Source organism: Bos grunniens, chromosome X (genome assembly GCF_055505025.1).
Source record: "Bos grunniens cultivar Pamir isolate PY7600 chromosome X, Bosgru_T2T1.0, whole genome shotgun sequence".
In the NCBI taxonomy this organism is placed as follows: Eukaryota; Metazoa; Chordata; class Mammalia; order Artiodactyla; family Bovidae; genus Bos; species Bos grunniens.
Window position 1 is genome coordinate 33387010 of NC_141194.1, and position 20144 is coordinate 33407153.

The 20144-nt window shown below is 38.1% G+C and overlaps 2 pseudogenes across 1 annotated transcript; both read left to right on the forward strand.

Moving 5' to 3' along the window:
- Positions 1–900: 900 nt before the first annotated feature.
- LOC147340096 (serine/arginine-rich splicing factor 2 pseudogene) lies at positions 901–1485 on the forward strand (annotated as a pseudogene).
- Positions 1486–11239: 9754 nt separating this feature from the next.
- On the forward strand, positions 11240–15098 carry LOC147340097 (E3 ubiquitin-protein ligase RLIM pseudogene; annotated as a pseudogene). Its single transcript, XR_015159025.1, has one exon. The product of XR_015159025.1 is annotated as an E3 ubiquitin-protein ligase RLIM pseudogene (transcript).
- Positions 15099–20144: the final 5046 nt, after the last annotated feature.

The window sequence follows — 20144 nt, forward strand, 5'->3', positions numbered from 1 at the left end:
GTAAAACCAATACAATATTGTAAAGTAACTAGCCTCCAATTAAAATAATAAATTTATATTAAAAAATTAATAGTGAAAGTGAAAGTGAAGTCGCTCAGTCGTATCCGACTCTTTGCGACCCCATGGACTGTAGCCTACCAGGCTCCTCTGTCCATGGGATTTTCCAGGCAATAGTACTGGAGTGGATTGCCATTTCCTTCTCCAGGGGATCTTCCCAACCCAGGGATTGAACCCGGGTCTCCTGCATTGTAGACAGATGCTTTACCGTCTGAGCCACCTAATCTGAGTTATAGTCAATTATGTAATTTGGAATGACAAATCATAACTTTGACTTCTATTTTTTATTTTTTTCAAGCAGAATAAGAGCTCTCATACTGAATTTCTGATTAGAACTCATACCCTGTAGGTGGCTCTCATGGTCTGTTAGTGTTACTGAATCAACCTATCTGTTCATGATCTGTTTTGAAACTTTGTTTCTGTCTTCAAAGTGAACAAATGGTTTTAGCATACATGAATCAGCACTGCCATGTACTTAGTCACATAATTACATCTATACATATATACTTTTGCCCATAATTAAAACTGGGTGTTTAGACATATACAGGAAAAGTCATAAAATGATGTTATAGTCATGAACTTTCACTTTAAAAAAAGGAAAACTGGTACAGAGCTGTTCCTCCAGCAGTCTCAGCTCTGGAGACAATCCACGCAGACAGAACGCTCAACATTCGGGGGTCAATAAGCAGCCACCGGCTGAGGTCAACTGACGCAAAGAGGCACAGTCTTCAGGCTGAACAAAGCCAAGGCAAACTTAGTGCCTGCGTCGTCCTTGCAGCCTTTGCAGACTGCAGCTAGCTCAGAATTCAGTTCAGGGGGCTCTCTGCTTAGCTCACAAAGGTCATGAATTACAGTCGTCCTCCTCCCAACGTGGGCGACTTGATCTCCCTCAAGGTGGACAACCTGACCGACCGCATCTCTCACAGCACCCTGAGGTGCATCTTCGAGAAGTATGGGCCTATCGGCTATGTGTACATCCCCTGGGACTGCTTCACTCAAGAGTCCCGCGGCTTTGCCTTCGTCCACTTCCACGACAAGCACCACGCTGAGGAGGCCATGGACGCCCTAGACAGGGTCATGCTAGATGGCCATGTTCTGCGGGTGCAGATGGCACGCCATGGTCGCCTCCTAGATTTCCACCAAGGCCGCAGCCAGGAAACTCCTCCCCAGAGTCAAGAACGCCAGAGCCACAGCCCGAGGCTTGGTCGCTGCCGCAGGTCCAACACCAGGAGCCGATCGCCATCTCAGGCCCGATCTCACTTCAGCCGCTCAAAGTCTCCATCTCGCTCCTGTGATAATTCTCCATCATCCTCGAGATCAAGTTCCACTGGAAGTACCAAGTCCTCCTCGGAGTCCACATCTTCCTCAGCAACCACATCTAGGTGTAGATCCAGAAGCCTTCCACCAAGAAGAAAGTACAGGTCCTGAGGACAATCAAAAAATCCCTCCAGGTTTCCAGAAGAGGAAGGAGCGGTGTCATATTAGAATAATAAAGAATTATTTATTACGAACAACCTGAAAGTTGGGGGGGGGGTGTGGAAGGGAATGAGGGGGACAGCGGGGGAGAAGATCAACATCTCAGGTGATCAGACAGGCTTTGAAATTACCTACTATCTGTTGAAAAGGTTATTCTTTAACACATTGTGTAACTTTTTACTTGTTTCGAATTTTGCCTCAAGTGGTAAAATTCATTTCATAATGGTATTTTGTTTCTTTTATTCATATATCTTTTAAGTTAGTGAGATGAACAACTTTGTTATTGGTTTGAATATTGGAGGTAAAGTTTCATTTATCTTTATATACTGCATTTTCTTTGAAAGTAAACAGATTGTTGTCTAATTTGTGGCCTCTAGACTTAAGAAAATGTGTGTAGCCTTTTCTTTCTGAGTATTCAAAGACTGTCTAGTGATTGACTCTTCATTGCCATCATTCTTTTAAAAATAAAGACCTACTTGAAGTTATTATAAGTGTATGTACATGTGTTATTTACCTTTGGATTTAAATGGTAATCTGGATCTGCATCGATACAGAGAAATTTAAGGTGAAAATAATTTTTTAAAGAATTATTTATCAAACATATTTCTAGTTTCATGTATTTTTGTGCAGTAGACTCAGTTGTACAACAGTTGGGCAATGATGGCTGACTGTTAAGTTGGTGTTTTGTAGTACAGAATGCTTGGCTACTTCATGTTTTCTGCTGATTGCTCCTATGTAAAGATAATGTGCTGTGCAGAAACAAATGGTTATCCAGTTTGTTAAAAAGCTTGACAACTGTACTTGCAGTCACTCAGGCCCAGGCCTCACATATATAAGGGAGCCTACAGTGAACACATCTAGCAGGTGAATTTAAAAGTAAATGTGTCTTTATTTTTTCCTTTCACACCCAAAGTGGTCAATCTGACCATCTTCAGTTATAAACTTAAATATGAAAGATGCTAAGAATTTGTTATTTTCTAAGTGCTAATAACATTCTATATCTTTTTGTTTATGTATGTACTGTATTTTTCTGAACAAACATTTTTCCTGGTGTTTCAAAAAATTTTGTTGTGATTATATTCTCATTAATAAAAGTATGAAACAGAAAAGATAATTGAGGTCATAGATCTCACATGTGTTTTAAACAAAGTTATCAAAATAATTAAGTATCAACTTTCAGAGATCCAAGGTATAAATATAATTTAGCAAGTTAAAACCAATGTCACACACATCTGCTACTACCTTATGGCTTTGATCCCCAAGCTGGGTATGACTTTACTGTGGCTCTGCTCTGAATCTTTTTGAATTGTCTTCTTTGGCTCAATATTCTATTTTAACTTACTGGCTTTGAATGAATATTTTGGGAGACAGTTAATCCTAGCTTGACTTTGGAATTTATCTCAGCATTACTGAGATAAATGGTCCTAACTGTAGCCCCACTCAACCTTTCCTCTTTAATTCATGGTTGCCAATTTGACACTCTGTTTCAGACATTATTTTCTTTTTTTATTTTCCAATTTTATTGAAAAATAATAATCCCTGTATAAGCTTAAGGCATGCAGAATGATGGTTTGATTTATATATCTCAAGAAATGATTACAACAATAGGTCCAGCTAACATCCATCTGCTCATATAGATACAACAAAAACAAAAGAAAGAAGAAAAGAGAGGAAAAGAATTACTCCTAGTGAGGGGAATGCTCAGAATTTACTTTCTTAATAACTTTCTTATATATCATACAGCAGTGGTAGCTATAGTCATGTTGTACATTACATCCCTGCTGCTACTGCTAAGTCACTTCAGTCATGTCCGACTCTGTACAACCCCTTAAACGGCAACCCACCAGGCGCCACCATCCCTGGGATTCTCCAGGCAAGAACACTGGAGTGGGTTGCCATTTCCTTCTCTAATGCATGAAAGTGGAAAGTGAAAGTCAAGTCGCTCAGTCGTGTCCGACTCTTTGCGACCCCATGGACTGCAGCCCACCAGGCTCCTCCAACCATGGGATTTTCCAGGCAAGAGTACTGGAGTGGGTTGCCATTGCCTTCTCCAAAATTACATCCCTACTACTTACTTATCTTATAACTGGAAGTTTGTACCTTTTGACCACATAGCTCTAATTTCCCACCCCTCCTTCCCCTACCTCTGGTAAACACTAGTCTGATCTCTTTTTCAAGGAGCTTGGTATTTCAGCTTTGTCTTTTTTTTTTTTTTTTATGACTCCACACAAAGTGATATAATAAAATATTTGTGTTTCGCTGTCTCATTTTCAATTCTCACTCACTGCCCAATTCTCTTTGTCTGAGAAACTGACTAAATAAAACCATGAAAAATCGATTCAATTTTCACATATTAGAATTTAAGAAACTGGAGTCTAGAAATAGTAAGTATTTGGGTAAATAATGTATTAATGATTAGACTTAAACCCAGGTCTCTAAATTCTCAACCCAGTCCTCTTTCCTGTATATTGAATGCCTCATTATATTGCCTTTAGATACAGGGAATTGAAATGAGGTTTGGTAACATCAATTGTGATATTTAGGAAGAAATATTAAAAACAAGACTCCAAACAATAGTTTGAGAAATTTTTTTTTTCAGTGAGTAGCTCAGCTGGATCCTAGTAACAGAGACCTATTTCACTGAAATTTTGTAAGTTTCTCTGTAGTATGAATGCACTTTATCTCAAACTTTGAAGTCCTATAACACAATAGTTATTGTCTACAACTGATTTAGTCAGTTTGTCAGATAAAGAGAATTGGGCAGTGAGAATTGAAAATAAAACAGAGAAAGTCAAATACTTTATTATCTCACTTAATTGTGGAATCTAAAAAAATAAATAAATAAATAAATAATAACCGAAAAACCAAGCTCATTGAAAAAGAGATCTGACTAGTGGTTACTGGTTATTACCCTAACCAAACATATTAAAACTTTTAAAATATAACACACACACATATATGCACACACACACACAAGTACACACCTATTCATGCAAATGAAGACTTTGCTAAACTTCAGTTTAGTTCAATTCTGTCGCTCAGTGGAGTCTGACTCTTTGCAGCCCCATGGACTGCAGCATGCCAGTCTTCCATGTCCATCACCAACTCCCGGAGCTTGCTCAGACTTTTGTCCACTAAGTCAGTGATGCCATCCAAACATCTCATCCTCTGTCATCCCTTCTCCTCCTACCTTCAGTCTTTCCCAGCATCAGGGTCTTTTCCAATAAGTCAGTTTTTCGAATCAGGTGGCCAAAATATTGGAACTTCAGCATCAGTCCTTCCAATGAATAGTTAGACTGATTTCCTTTAGGAATGACTTCTTTGATCTCCTTGCAGTCTAAGGGAATCTCAAGAGTCTTCTCCAAAATCATTGTTCAAAGGCATCAATTCTTCAGTGCTCAGGTTTCTTTATGGTCTAACTCTCACATCCATACATAACTACTGGAAAAACCATAGCTTTGAATAGATGGACCTGTGTCGGCAAAGTAATGTCTCTGCTTCTTAATATGGTGTCTAGGTTGGTCACAGGTTTTCTTCCAAATAGCAAATGTCTTTTAATTTCATGGCTGCAGTCACCATCTGCAGTGATTTTGGAGCCCAAGAAAAGAGTCTCTAAATGTTTCAATTGTTTCCCCATCTCTTTGCCATGAAGTAATGGGACCAGATGTCCTGATCTTTGTTTATTTTAATGTTGAGTTTTAAGCCAGCTTTTTCACTCTCCTCTTTCTCTTTCCTCAGTTCCTCTTCACTTTCTGCCATAAGGGTGGTGGCATCTGCATATCTGAGGTTATTGATATTTTTCCCAGAAATCTTGATTCCAGCTTATGCTTCATCCAGCCTGGCATTTTGCATGATATTCTCTGAGAAAAATTAAATAAGTAAGGTGACAATATACAGACTTGACATACTCCTTTCCCAATTTGGAACCAGTCCATTATTCCATGTTGGGTTTTAAATGTTGGTTGTTTTCCTGCATACAGTTTTCTCAGGAGGCAGGTCAGGTGGTCTGGTATTCTCCTTACTTACAGAATTTTCCACAGTTTGTTGTGCTCTACACAGACAAAGGCATCGGCATAGTCAATAAAGCAGAAATAGATGTTTTTTTCTGGAACTCTCTTGTTTTTTTTCAATGACCCAACGGATATTGGCAATTTGATCTCTGGTTCCTCTGCCTTTTCTAAATCCAGCTTGAAAATCTAGATGTTCTCGGTTCACATCCTGTTGAAGCCTCACTTGGAGAATTTTGAGCATTACTTTGCTAAAACGTGAGATGAGTGCAATTGTGCAGTAGTTTGGACGTTTTTTGGCACTGCCTTTCTTTGGGATTGGAATGAAAAATGACCTATGGCCACTACTGATTTTTTCAGATTTGTTGGCATATTGAGTGTGACACTTTAACAGCATCATCTTTTAGGATTTGAAGAAGCTCAGCTGGTATACCATCACCTCCATTAACTTTGTAGTGATGCTTCCTAAGGCCCACTTGACTTCGTATTCCAGGATGTCTGGCCCTAGGTCAGTGATCACAGCACCATGGTTATCTGAGTCATGAAGATCTTTTTTGTATAGTTCTTCTGTGCATTCTCCCCACCTTTTCTTAATATCTTCTGTTTCTCTTAGGTTCATACCATTTCTGTCCTTTAGTGTGTCAGTCTTTGCATGAAATGTTCCCTTGGTATCTCTAATTTTCTTGAAGAGATCTCTAATCGTTCCCATTCTATTGTATTTCTCTATTTCCTTGCATTGATCACTGAGGAAGACTTTCTTATCCCTCCTTGCTTTTCTTTGGAACTCTGCACTCAGATGGGTATTTCTTTCCTTTTCTCCTTTGCCTTTAGCTTCTCTTCTTAACTCAGCTATTTTTAAGGCCTCCTCAGAAAACCATTTTGCCTTTTTACATTTCTTTTTCTTGGGTATGGTCTTGATCACTGCCTCCTGTACAAAGTCATGAACCTCTGTCCATAGTTCTTCAGGCACTCTATCAGATCTAATCCCTTGAATCTATTTGTACTTCCACTGTATAATCGTAAGGGATTTGATTTAGGTCACACCTGAATGGGCCCCTAAATCTATTTGTCACTTCCACTGTATTATGGTAAGGGATTTGATTTAGGTCATACATGAATGGTTGGGCTTCCCTGATAGCTCAGTTGGTAAAGAATCTGCCTGCAATGCAGGAGACCCTCGTTCTATTCCTGGGTTGGGAAGATCTGCTGGAGAAGGAATAGTCCTCTTCAGTACCCACTCCAGTATTCTTGGGCATCCCTTGTGGCTCAACTGGTAAAGAAACCACCTGCAATACGGAAGACCTGGGTTCAACCCCTGGGTTGGAAATATCCCCTTGAGAAGGGAAAGGCTACCCACTCCAGTATTCTGGCCTGGAGAATTCCATGGACTCTCCATAGGGTCCATAGGGTCGCAAAGAGTTGGACATGACTGAGCTACTTTCACTTTCACTTTCATACCTGAATGGTCTAGTGTTTTCCCTACTTTCTTCAATTAAGTCTGAATTTTGCAATGAGCTCTTGATCTCAGCCACAGTTGGCTCTGGTCTTGTTTTTGCTGACCGTATAGAGCTTCTCCATCTTTGGCTGCAAAGAATGTAATCAATCTGATTTTGGTATTGACCATCTGGTGATGTCCATGTGTAGAGTCATCACTTGTGTTGTTGGAAGAGGGTGTTTGCTATGATTGGTGTGTTCTCTTGGCAAAACTCTGTTAGCATTTTCCCTGCTTCATTTTGTACTCCAAGGACAAATTTGCCTGTTACTCAAGGTATCTCTTGACTTAGGCATCCTTAAAATCCCACTAGGGAGCTAATTGGTCATAAAACATTATCTTACTCTTTATTAAGGTATTAGTGAAAGACATTTTAGTTCCCACCAGGGTCATTCTGTTTCTTAATATAAATCAAACGTTCACTGATACTTCACCTCAGGATATTTTATCTTCATATAAGAATTAAATGAGTATTACTGGGCCAAAGTATCAGAATACATTGTATAATAAATGAAATGCATGCAAATATAAGGACATTTTGAGAGGATCTCAAGGTACAAAGATGTAGGAAATTTATTCACAATATTAACATTATATCAATATGTCATAACTACATTTTACTCATAATCAAATGAAAATGCTTATTTCTTTCAACTTTACACAATTTCAATGCCTAATAAATACTTATTAAACTAATGAATGCCATAAATATTCTGTTTTCTTATTTTTCATAAAAAACTAAATCCAATTAAATTCAAATTATATGAACATATTAATTTTATAGGCTGGACAAAAACAAATAAGTTTTACATGGCAACTTAATTATAAATTATTTATTTTCTCTACCAGGTTTTGGAGATATAATTGACATTGATGTTTAAGACTAAGTTAAAGGCACACAGCATAATGATTTGAATTATGTTGGGCAGTAAGAAATTTTCCTTTACCCATCTAGATTCTTCCAGCTGGTCTAAGAAGTAAAACATCATAAGACAAATTAACCAGAAAAAAAATCAAAGTTTAAAAACATGAACATATGGCTGAAACCCTCAACTTAAATACCATCTTTAACTAAAGACAAAAGAGGATGTCATGGATAGTATTTGAGACTTCAAAGGAAAGCAAAGTGGTTCATATAAAGACAGAAAAGGAAATGTTTGGTAAATGGGCCATGCAGACAATAGGACACAGACCTGTCTTAGATCTCTAGGCTCTGCTGTGTTTTCCCCACCACAACTAGCCATATTCTTTGTAGATATCTCTGGTGATAGCTCTACTGGGGAATAGGCCCTTTATGTAAAATTTTTAGGCAGTTAGGAGCAAGGTCAAACTTTCTTCCTGAGACTTTTGGGCCTAGATTTTTTTCCTCCAGCTTGAAATAATCTACATGCCAAAGAAACATTTTGGGGTGGCAAGTTTTGTTCTCTTACACTTACATACATCATGAAATGATAACCATGATAAATTTAGCAAACGTCTATCACCTCATATAGAGATAAAATAAAAGAGAAATAATATCTTTTTCCTTGTGATGAGAACTCTTAGGATTTACTCTTAACATCTTTCATATACAACATGACTAATGTACATTACATTCCTATACTTATTTATTTTGTAACTAGAATTATGCACCTTTTGACCACCTTCATCCAACCCCCACCCCCCCCCACCTCTGGTAACCACAAATCTTATCTATTTTTCTATGAGTTTGTTTGTTTGTCTCTTGAAGTATACTTGGCCTACAACACTGTTTGTCTCTGGTGTACAACGTAGAAACTAGATATTTCTGTATATTATAAAATGATCACAAGCCTAGTTACCATCTGTCATCCTACAGAGATATTACATTACTATCACCTATATTCTCCACACTGTACATTTCATCCCTTTGACTCCTTTATTTTAAACTGGAAGTTTGTACTACTTAATCTCCCACACCTATTTCACTCATTCCCTGACCACCTCCCCTCTATCAAATTTCTTTTTTACATCTAACTATCCACCGACTCAATGGATATGAATTTGAGCAAGCTCTGGTAGATGGTAAAGGACAGAAAAGCCTGGCATGCTGTAGTCCTTGGGGTCACAAAGAGTTGGACATGACTGAGGGAATTAACAACTACTACTATATCATCAACAATCATATCACTCTCCTAGACAACTATTATGAGTTTTCCAATCATAAGCTTATAGTTTTACAAATGAAATACATTGTTTTAAAGATCTAAAAATCCTAAGGCACATCTAGCTTCAGGTACTTCTCATTTTTTTTTTCCTCAAATATCTTGTTCTTTCTGAATCTTTGTTTTCCTCTGTCTATTTATGCCAATTTTCCTCATTCTCGGTATATAACATAGCCACAAGTATCTTTATGTTTGTATCTTACTACCTTTGTAACTAACCTCAGTGGAAAAGGATTTCTCATTATCAGTAGTTCTAGCTAACATTTCAGATTTAGCTCTTAAATGTACTTTTGTTCACATGCTCATGCTTTGACCAATTACCATAACCAATTTGAGACATGCTGATTGGACATGGCTGCATCATATGTCCTTTCCTTTAGCCATGGTAGTGAATTCAGCTAAACCTAAACCAACTGGACTAGTGTTGTAGAATGAGTTGTTCCACCATGAAAATCAGGATGCTATTAGCACAAGTTGTTACAGGGACACTAAGCAAGCAAAAATAAAATTCACTACTTTTTCTCAAAATATACCAAAACATCTTAATCAGTATCCTATTTCTTACATTTAAAAAATCAAAACTCTATTTACAGCTTGTGTCAGTTATCCTTTCTGAGATTAATTCCATATTTCCACCCCTACCCCAAAATTGTGGCCACAGTTGCTCAAATAAGCCAAGGTCTTTCAAGTCTACTTTTTCTGACAGAGCTTTTCTCTACCAGCACATAACTGCCATTTTCCATCTATAGAAACTAATAAGTATATTTAAAGATTCAGATTTAAATATATTACCTCTGTGAAATGCCAATAAATAATTGTTGCACAATCCTCTGTACTTATACAATAAGGCATATATAAATCTATTCTAAAATATATTGTATTGTGATAGTTTTTAGATGGTGTTTCCCACTAACTTGGGAGTACAAACTGCTCCAACAATTGACATATCTCTAGAGCTAGGACAATAACTGACCCAGTTTATGTTGGATCGACTAATTATTAAATAAGTCAAATTAAATAATCTCAAATTCAGTAGCCAAATCTTGTCTTTACATGAATAATTTGAATGAAAAACTTTCAAACACGTGTTAAGTGGGGCTGGTAGTATTGACGAGTCCAGAAAATCGCAGAGGTCTCCTTCAGGTAGCATTACAAATAAGCGTTGGTTTATTTTCACCAATAAATACAGCCATACGGGTTGCACTAAGACACATGGAGCAAAATCAGCAAAGTTGGTACTCATTACCACAGGTAAAATAACTATCACAGACAGATCCATTTTTCAAAGTTCCTGTGATAGTCTGACTAGTTTCGTTTGCAAGAGACACAAGGACAAAAACGAAACCGAATGCTTCTGTGGAGAAGAAATTCCCTGGATGAACAGAAAAGCCTGCCCAAGTTTTGGTGTTTTCTGTTTGTTTGAAACAGGATTGAGGGGTCGTATAATCAAGACGAAGCCATTAAGAGTTAAAAGGGAGAGGACACACTGAAGAGATTCAACTAAGACCCTGCGGAATTATCAAAAATTGTGAACTACTTTCTTAGTGAGAGTCTACGATCTGAGGAATTCACGAGGAGAAAAGGCAGCGGTCCCTCGGTCCCTAAAAATGAGAAATGCTACATTTAATGAGGCTGACTTTGGCATGGCATTTTGAAGCAGGTTGTTGTATTAAATGTAGTGAATGAAAAAGCTTTCTGAAAGCCTGAGAATAGTCTGCGGGGGCAGGGGAGGGGTGGAGGTGGTGGTGGTGGGGCAGACGGTGAAGGATGGTGCTTGGTACATTATAAACCCTCAGAAATATTGGCTGCTTTTGAATGAAATGACACCCAACCTACTCAGTTACATAAGGAAGACAATGGATGCCTAGGCAACGTCTAAGCAAGTTATGAGGTACAGACAATTATTGCCTCACCAGAGGCTACGGAGCTGAGATGCAATAGTGGAGTAGCGGAGCAGCAGGAAACCCAGGCGGACGGTTATCTGACTGAGCGTGTTCCGGTCACTCCCGGGCGGAAGCAGAAGCTGAAGACTACCTGACAGCGGCTTTTGCGTTTCAGCAGTATGTCATGAAATTCAGATAATTTTTCAGTTGTTCATCGAGATGGAAAGCTCAGATTCCGACGATGAAGAAGACAGAGTTTCGGTCCGACACAGAGGTCAGAAGGACCGATTGGCTCGAGAAGATGATTACTTCCAATTCGTAAGTGATCTGAGTGAAGAAGATTACATACTTATGAGGGACAACAATTTGCTCGGCCCCCTAGGTGAAAGTACCGAAGAAGAGTTGCGGCAGAGGCTTCAATTAATGAAAGAAAACCTACCACAAAACTCAGATGAAAATACAGGTATATTTCTCTTTGGGGGGAATAGGATGGGATGAGAAAGCAACTTTATAGTATTAAATAATCACTTCATAATAGTAAATAGTAAATATACAGAAGTGGCATAAATTACTTGGTAAGGAACTTCTCATAAAAAAAGAACTGACATTTACTTGGTTTGCGGTGAGAAGGCCAGAGTAGGGTTTTTTTGTTTGTTTGTTTTTTCCTGATTCACATTTGGATTGTTTTAATTGGGAAACAGTGTGAAGTAGACCGTTGGTTTTTGTTTGCTTTATGGTTTTGTACCTCAATGGAAAGTCCCTCCTATGTCCCAAATTATATTCTCTATGAAAGTGAAAGTCGCTCAGTCGTGTCAGACTCTGCAACCCCATGGACTATACAGTCCATGGAATTCTCCAGGCCAGAATACTGGAGTGGAGGGGATCTTCCCAACCCAGGGATGGAACCCAGGTCTCCCGCTTTGTAGGTGTATTCTTTACCAGTTGAGCCACAAGGGAAGCCAAAGAATACTGGAGTGGGTAGCCTATCCGTTCTCCAGTGTGGATCTTCCTGAACTGAACGGGGGTCTCCTGCATTGCAGGCAGATTCTTTACCAACTGACTTATTAGGGAAACCCTCTCTATCCATATAGATGTGTTAAAAAAAAAAAAAGGCAAAAAGAAATATTTTATATTCTAATCAAGTAGTTCTCAACTGGGGACAGTTTTGCTCTCCCCCACCCCAAGGGACATTTGACAATAGCTGGAGATGTTTTTGGTTGTCACAGAGGGAGGCATGGGTGTTACTAGCATCTAGTGGGCAGAGGCCAGGGATGCTGCCAAATATGACACAATGCACAGGGTAGTGCCCCAAAATAAGAATTGCCCAGTGCCAAAATGTAAATAGTTCTAAGGCTGAGAAACCCTGCTGGAACCTTAGATCTAGTGCCTTCTCTCTCAGTGTAAAATAGAGGATTTTACTATCGAATGAAGAGGATACTATAATACTTTGGTTCTGGAATATGGTCTTATATGTGCCACACTAGGTTCAGTCTATTCATTTGATCTGACTTTAAGCTTAATGCCAATTAAAAATCTTGGTAATATTAAGAAGTATTCAAAATTCAAATACTTTTAAACCTATAAACTTTGTTTATATTGGGGCAATAATCTTGTATTTTAAAACAACTTATACATTATTAAAAGCATATAACAGCCTAGGAGCAGTAATATTGGAGACTAATGAGAATTAGACAATAATACCAATTGAATTAAAATACTAGCACTGTACCTTAACTGGTGTTTACCTGGTTTAACTGCTTTGGTGTTTTGACTGAAAAAAACTGTTGTCTCTTGACAGTCCTCCCACAGTGGGCTGTGTTTATGATGTAATATTGAAAAACAGACTCTAAATTTATCTAGGAGTAGTGTACTCTTTTTCAGATGGAATTGAAACTTCCCTGCCTTTACTAATAAATCTAGATAATAAAGCTTTTAAAATATTAACTCTGTAAATGTGAAATCAGTTGAAAACATCTGAGTGTTTAAGTTCTCATTTTTGTTTGCTTTTTAAAAAAAGTTTCAGAGTGCTGTTTTATGATGGTTCCATTTTTGGTAGTTCTTTTATGGCCCCTCTCCCCCTCCTTTTTTTAATTAACAGATAGAAGAGATGCTTCAGATAATCTGTCTAGTGATGACTCTCCACTAGACTGGCTTACCACTTTCGGACAAACTGAAAATGTGACAAGTGAACAAAAAGAAAATCAGTCTTGGAGAGAAGAGAGCCAAATTAGTGCTAACAGTGATGAGCTCAGATTCAGCTTAGAAATAAATCTTGACCTTGATGACGAAAACTCAAATCCAGAGAATGAATGTGTAGCATCTGCAAAACTTTCCAGAAGAGAAGATACGGAAGACAGCCAAAGGCAAGTGGAAAATCCACAATCTGAGTCACTACTTACAAGACCATCTACATCAGAACAAGATGCAACGGAAACATTAATGGAAGTCCCACCGACAAGAAGTCAGAGAAGGGCAAAAAGTATGAGCCCAGTCTATCGGAGAACCAGAGCAAGGAATGACAGTTGGTCACCTCCACATTCACTGTGGGAAATTTTTCAAAGAATTAATGAAGATACACCATCTCAGACTTTTAAACAACCTCTCATAAGTGAGAATGATAACTTTTCTAGAACTGGGCATGAAGAAACATTGAGACAGCAAATGCCTGGACATGAGTTGCAAAATAGGGGTCTTATTGAAACTTCTGAAACTAGTAATGCTGTTCATGGAGAATGTTATTCAGACACAATGTGCAGTAGTGAATCTTGGGAAGTGAGGGAAACAAATCCAACCACACCTTTCAATCTTGAAGTAGGACCAGTTCATTGTCAAGCATGTTCTCAGAGAGACAGCAGAATTAGTAGAACTCAGTTAACATCTGACTCACCAAACAACACTACCACTTCAGAAAGTGAGCAAGAAGAACTGAAGCCAATGTTTTCACATTCTGATGAGGCCAATGAGAGTGCTTATGTCAATACCATCAGAAATCCCATTCATAGAATTTTAAATACTAGTTTAAGTGATACAACATCTGTTCCAACTCAGAGTACATTATGGCAGACAATGACAGGATTTAGTAACTCAAGTAATCTTATGGACAGTGGCAGTAATTTAGAGCATAGTGTCTCACCTCCAAGTGAAAACATGAAAAGAACAGAGTCACCAAATGAAAGACATGGACCTAGTGGTAGTAGTAGTAGACCTACTTCTGCTTCAAATGCTAGATATGATCCTGATTCAAGTTTCACACTGATTTCAGGTTCAATCCCCAATTATATATCTAGCTACCATACTAGTCCTCTGTCCAGTTCTAGCTCAAGTGATGAAGATTCAGAAATTAGCTCACTGATGTTTGAAGACAGTGAAGAAAGAAGGTTATCAGCAGGCTTATCAGAGACCAGGCAAGAAGGTAGACGAATGTCCCCAATAATATTTGATGATAGTGACTCTTGGCCCTCCCTTAATCTTGATCAGTTTTTCCTACTAAATGAAGATGACCCATACGAACCAACAGGACTTACCAAAGCACAGATTGACAACTTGGCTTTAAGATATTTTGGAGAGAATGAGGCATTTAAAGCCTGTAGCATTTGTATCACAGAGTACACCACAGGCAACACACTACGCATCCTACCTTGCTCTCATGAGTATCATGATCACTGCATTGATCACTGGCTGTCTGAGCACACAACCTGTCCTATTTGTCGTGGGCCAGTAATGGATCCCTCTGAGGCAGATAATTCTATGTGAGATCTGAATTCTCAGATATATAAAATGTTACAGTGATGGACAACAGTCAGCTGCCTCATGTACACTTTTAGAGTTATTTACGTTTAAACATAACAATCTGAATCTATATGTAACAATATGAACTGAATTACTTGTTCCTGAAGAAATTATTGGGCTTTCCCCAATTTCTGTTTCATAATAAAAGGAAATATCAAAAAGTCAAACAATGTTGTTCTATTTGACAATAAAAATGAATTACACACCATAGCAGTGCATTGAATTTCAATAGAAACTTAGTGTGTGCACTGGGTTGGGATATTCCTAATGCCATGAGCGAAATGTTCTAGTATGATATAATCAATCCAGATGGATACTAGTAGTATCTTCTAGTCATATAAATCCCAGATATTGCTTGGCCCTGTTCAATCCTGGTTGTGTATGCAAAGAAACAGGAACTCAACTAAATAATTAAGAAGCAATTTAAGACGGTATTAGAGTCATTCACATACAAAAGTCATGTTATATTCATAGAACGCCATAAAAAGCTTTGAAACCCTTCTCTTCCGATCTCTCTCCAGAAGTTTATCCCATCCTCCTAGTACTACCTTAAAGTTTCTCCTATTCCCCACTACCAATGTATTAGTCAGAGTCCAACCAAAAGCTGATGGCACACTTTAAAAGAGTGATGGAATATCATTTAATGAGGAGACTAAAATGTGAAAATAATGAAGAGAAACCAAAAGATGATGAAGTACCCAGAGGCTAGCAACTGAGAAGCCAGTATTAGAACCTCTAGGTTTGAAGGGGCATAGAGAGATAGTAGTTCCTGCAACCCCAAATGTCTTAAGAGTTGTAGAAGTCCACCCAGCAAGAGCTATAAACTGAGAAAATGGCAGCCATTGTCAATCCAAAGTTTTGGAGAAGGAGCCTCACAGAAATGAATAACCCTTACCTTCTTTCCTCCTGACTTCTAATCTTTTGTCAGTAGTTCAGTCAGTTCAGTTCAATTCAGTCCCTCAGTCGTGTCCGACTCTTTGCAACCCCATGAACTGCAGCACACCAGGCCTCCCTGTCCATCACCAACTCCCGGAGTTCACTCAAACTCACATCCATCGAGTCAGTGATGCCATCCAGCCATCTCATCCTCTGTCGTCCCCTTCTCCTCCTGCCCCCAATCCCTCCCAGCATCAGAGTCTTTTCCAATGAGTCAACTCTTTGCATGAGGTGGCCAAAGTACTGGAGTTTCAGCTTCAGCATCATTCCTTCCAAAGAACACCCAGGACTGATCTCCTTTAGAATGGACTGGTTGGATCTCGTTGCAGTCCAAGGGACTCTCAAGAGTCTTCTTCAACACCACAGTTCAAAAGCAGTTCAATAGTTCACAGTCAAATCTAACCTGAAGGACTGATGCTGAAGCTGAAGCTCCAATACTATGGCCACCTGATGGGAAGAACCGACTATTGGAAAAGACCCTATTGGCCAGTGCAAAAAATTTTGCTTAACAATTTCCATCCTGATACAGGTGAGAGTACATCATATTACAACCTAAAGCAACAGTCATAACTTTGTACAATTGCAACATGTACAAATGCAGGTAGTATTAAGTATAAACCTGCTCTAAAAATTTAGTCAGAAACATCACTGACCTTTATTTCCTATGTGAATTGCTGGTAGCCAAAGTATTTGCAAGTAACACAAAATATAATTGGGGAGTGGTGGTGAAGTTTTTAAATTCACCTTTCAGCTAGCATATTTTTCACACAGAAGATATCTGCATGGCCATACATGAAGACTTAGATCAAACCTCTGAAATTGACATTAACTAATACTGAAATTTGTTTGAATATTCTGGTTCTTATCAAGCATTTCTGATACCAGGTGTACTTCATCTACTGTGAGTAGAATAATTATAACAGTACTTGGTTTTCATACTATCCTAACAGGTTCCAGTCTTCCAAATGATTATAATTGCTTAATTAATGCTTCAGTACATTCACATACAACTTCTGTGGGTGACAGAATTCTAAGATGATGCCTAATGATCCTCAAAGTAGCCTCTCCACTTGAGTATGAGACCTGTAAATGTGATGGAATATTGTTCCCATTATCAGATTATGATAAACAGCACAGTTGATTGGGAAATTATCCAGAGTGAGCATGTCCCAATCAGGTGACCACTTAAAAGGTACAGAGAGGACTTCTAATCCATATAAGATGGTTTATGCTCCTCTTGCCCTGCTCCCCATTTAAAAGCCCAACTATATATCCTGGAAACAATATGAGACAACCAAATATGAGCTCTGAAAGGTCTAAAGAAGAAGGTGAATTGGCTAGGGACCCTTAGAATGACTGAGCAATTTCATGTCAGGGCACCTTATGACCTCTGCCAAGAAGAAATGTGACCCAAACCCAGCATTCCCTCTAAACTTAGTAACAGGAAGTGGCTCAAATGGGCTCTTCCACTATCACATCAAATAGCAATTCCGCAAATATCAAAGGAACTCTGTAGAAACTAAAAGGAGAAACAATTGGAATTATCTTTTCCAGGGTATGGGAGGATTCCTGGAAGAGATGTTACCTGAGAAAAAGAGGATAAAAAGAAATTGCCAAGTGACTAAGAGACATTTTTTAGCTTTTATTTCTATTCATTTCTCATAAAAAAGAAAGATTAACTCAAAAAGATAAAAAGGTATAAAAGCAACAACTCACTACAAATTCACAAATACCTTTCCTCTATTTTCTTCTCCTTGTGTTCCTTTCACCCACCCAGATGCTTTAGTATGTAAGTTTTTCTCTCAAGACAATGGAGTCCACAGCATGGCCATCACAAATTTGAATGTTGACCCATAGTTGAAATTCCTAATGAATAATTAGAGGCTAAACAATGCTTGAAACCAAGTGAGAGAAATAGGATTTGGCTTATCTGCTCTGAAATACTACCTGGAAGATTGAATCCATAAAGTTTCCGTATGTTTGAAAGCAAGTTGAAGAGTAAATCCTGGGTCTTTATATGTACGTGTGTGTGTGTGTGTGTGTGTGTGTGTGTGTATGTTTTGATTGATGAAATGTTGGGGATAAACATGGTACAATGGAAAGAGCAATGGCACCAGAGGCATGGGTTTAAAATTCTATACCTGTCATTCTCTTGCCATGAAACTTTATAAAAACTCATTTAATGACCCACTTAATGTTTTTTCATTTGAAAACGAATGAGGCTTTTTCCAGCTTTAAAGTTTGATGATTACATGGTCACTTTTAGTTGCTCAGTCGTGTCCAACTCTTTGCGACCCCATGGACTGTAGCCTGCCAGGCTCCTCCATACATGGAATTTTCCAGGCAAGAATACCAGAGTGAGTTGCCATTTCCTTCTCCAGGGGATCTTCCTGACCCAGGGATTGAACCCAAGCCTCCAGCATTGCAAGCCGATTTTTACCATCTGAGCCACCAAATATGTTGGTTAAAGAAGTAAAATGTAGATTCCACTAATTGTTTGTCATTTATGTGAGATTTATTTTTATGAAGGTTACTGATAGAAAAATATGTTTCTGCTAATAGTATTTATGTACTGTGCCTAGTCATTCAGTCATGTGTGACTCTTTGCAACCCCATGGACTGTAGCCTGCCAGGCTCCTCTGTCCATGGGGATTTTCCAGGCAAGAATACTGGAATGGGTTGCCATGCCCTCCTCCAGGGAATCTCCCCAACCCAGGGATCAAACCCAGGTCTCCTGCAATGCAAGTGGATTCTTTACCATCTGAGCCACCACGAAAGCCCCTTTCTATACATCAAAAGTGAAAGTCATTATTTGGTCAAGATCAGATTCCTGATAGTCATTTACTTAGCACTGCCCAGTAAATTTTCAATATTAGGATTCTTTATGGATATATTCATGATACTTTTATATTTGTACCTTTTGTATTTGTATCCATTAAGTAGTATTTTCACAACACATGCATATGAATATTTGTGGATTATTTTAATGCATCTTTCATAATCTTAAAATCTCTTTCAAGACCCATTTGCTGTGAAGAGGCCTTACCTCTTAAATAACAGAGGATAGATGATTTATTTTCATATTTGAAATGAATATTTTCATATTTGCAAATGAAAAAGTCTCATGTTTATGAAAGTAACCATGTCACCTTATATAGACACCCATGCATGGAAAAATCTGTATGTGTTACACACACACATATATGGTCATATATATATGCATATATTTATGTGTGTATATATTGTGCATATATATGTGTGTATATATATTGTCATTTCTCCACTCACCCATACATACATCTATTGATCTATCTACATATTTTCCAACACATAATATCTTTAAAAAGATAAGACAGGATCAGAGTATCATAGAAATTTAGAGCCCAAAAGATCCTTAGAGATAATTTAAAAACAAAGAATGTTTTTCTCAGAGACATAAATCTCCAAGACAGTACCAGTAGAAAGAACTCAGCTGGAATCTAATCCCTATGTCCAAGTTACAAGTTCAGCTTTCATCCCCCCCACACTACACTGTCTTTTGCACAAATATTTGGTATATATATGGATAGATACTAAACCTGAGAATAAAGTGTCAGCGCTGAAACTATTTTCTATACTGAACATCCTGCTGTCAACTAGATTCTTGTTTGAGTTTTGAAGTCTTCTGATGGTTACTGTCAGTCCCAACCCCTCCTAGGTATTTTTACATGTAAGCAATAAAAGAACTTTCTGTCAGACATCAATCAGTTATTTAAACCACAATTATCTATTAAAATATTGTTTTTAAGTCAGAAAAAATGGATGTGTCAAACACAGCTTTGCTCACAGACACATACACACACACAAATTACAAATAGTATTCAACTGCTCTATCTTCAGGCTATTCAATAACTAGATAAATGAAATATTCTTTCTGTTCACTTTTTTTTTTTTACTATACCAAGGCATATACACTAGTTGTTTCTTGCAGTCTCTGCCTAATGCAACAAAATTTGCAATAGAGTTAATCACTGGCACAGATGAATATTTTAAGAGATTTCTCCTCTAGTAAGAAATTTATCTTTTTTCCAAGCAAAGGGCATTTACCCACCCTTGCATCCTCAACTGAAGTAATTTCATTATTTCCTTCATTTCTCTGTTTTCTACTCTTGTTCTCCCCAAAGACAAGCTCATTTCTGATGACCTTTCAGTCTATGAGTATTAGGAGTGATAGAGAAACAGTTTACAGTTAAAAGAGAGTTTGTATATGGTTACTTTCTATGTTGTTATGAAGTTACTCTAAGCTTCTCTAATAATACACTTACAAAGAAACCATGAAGGG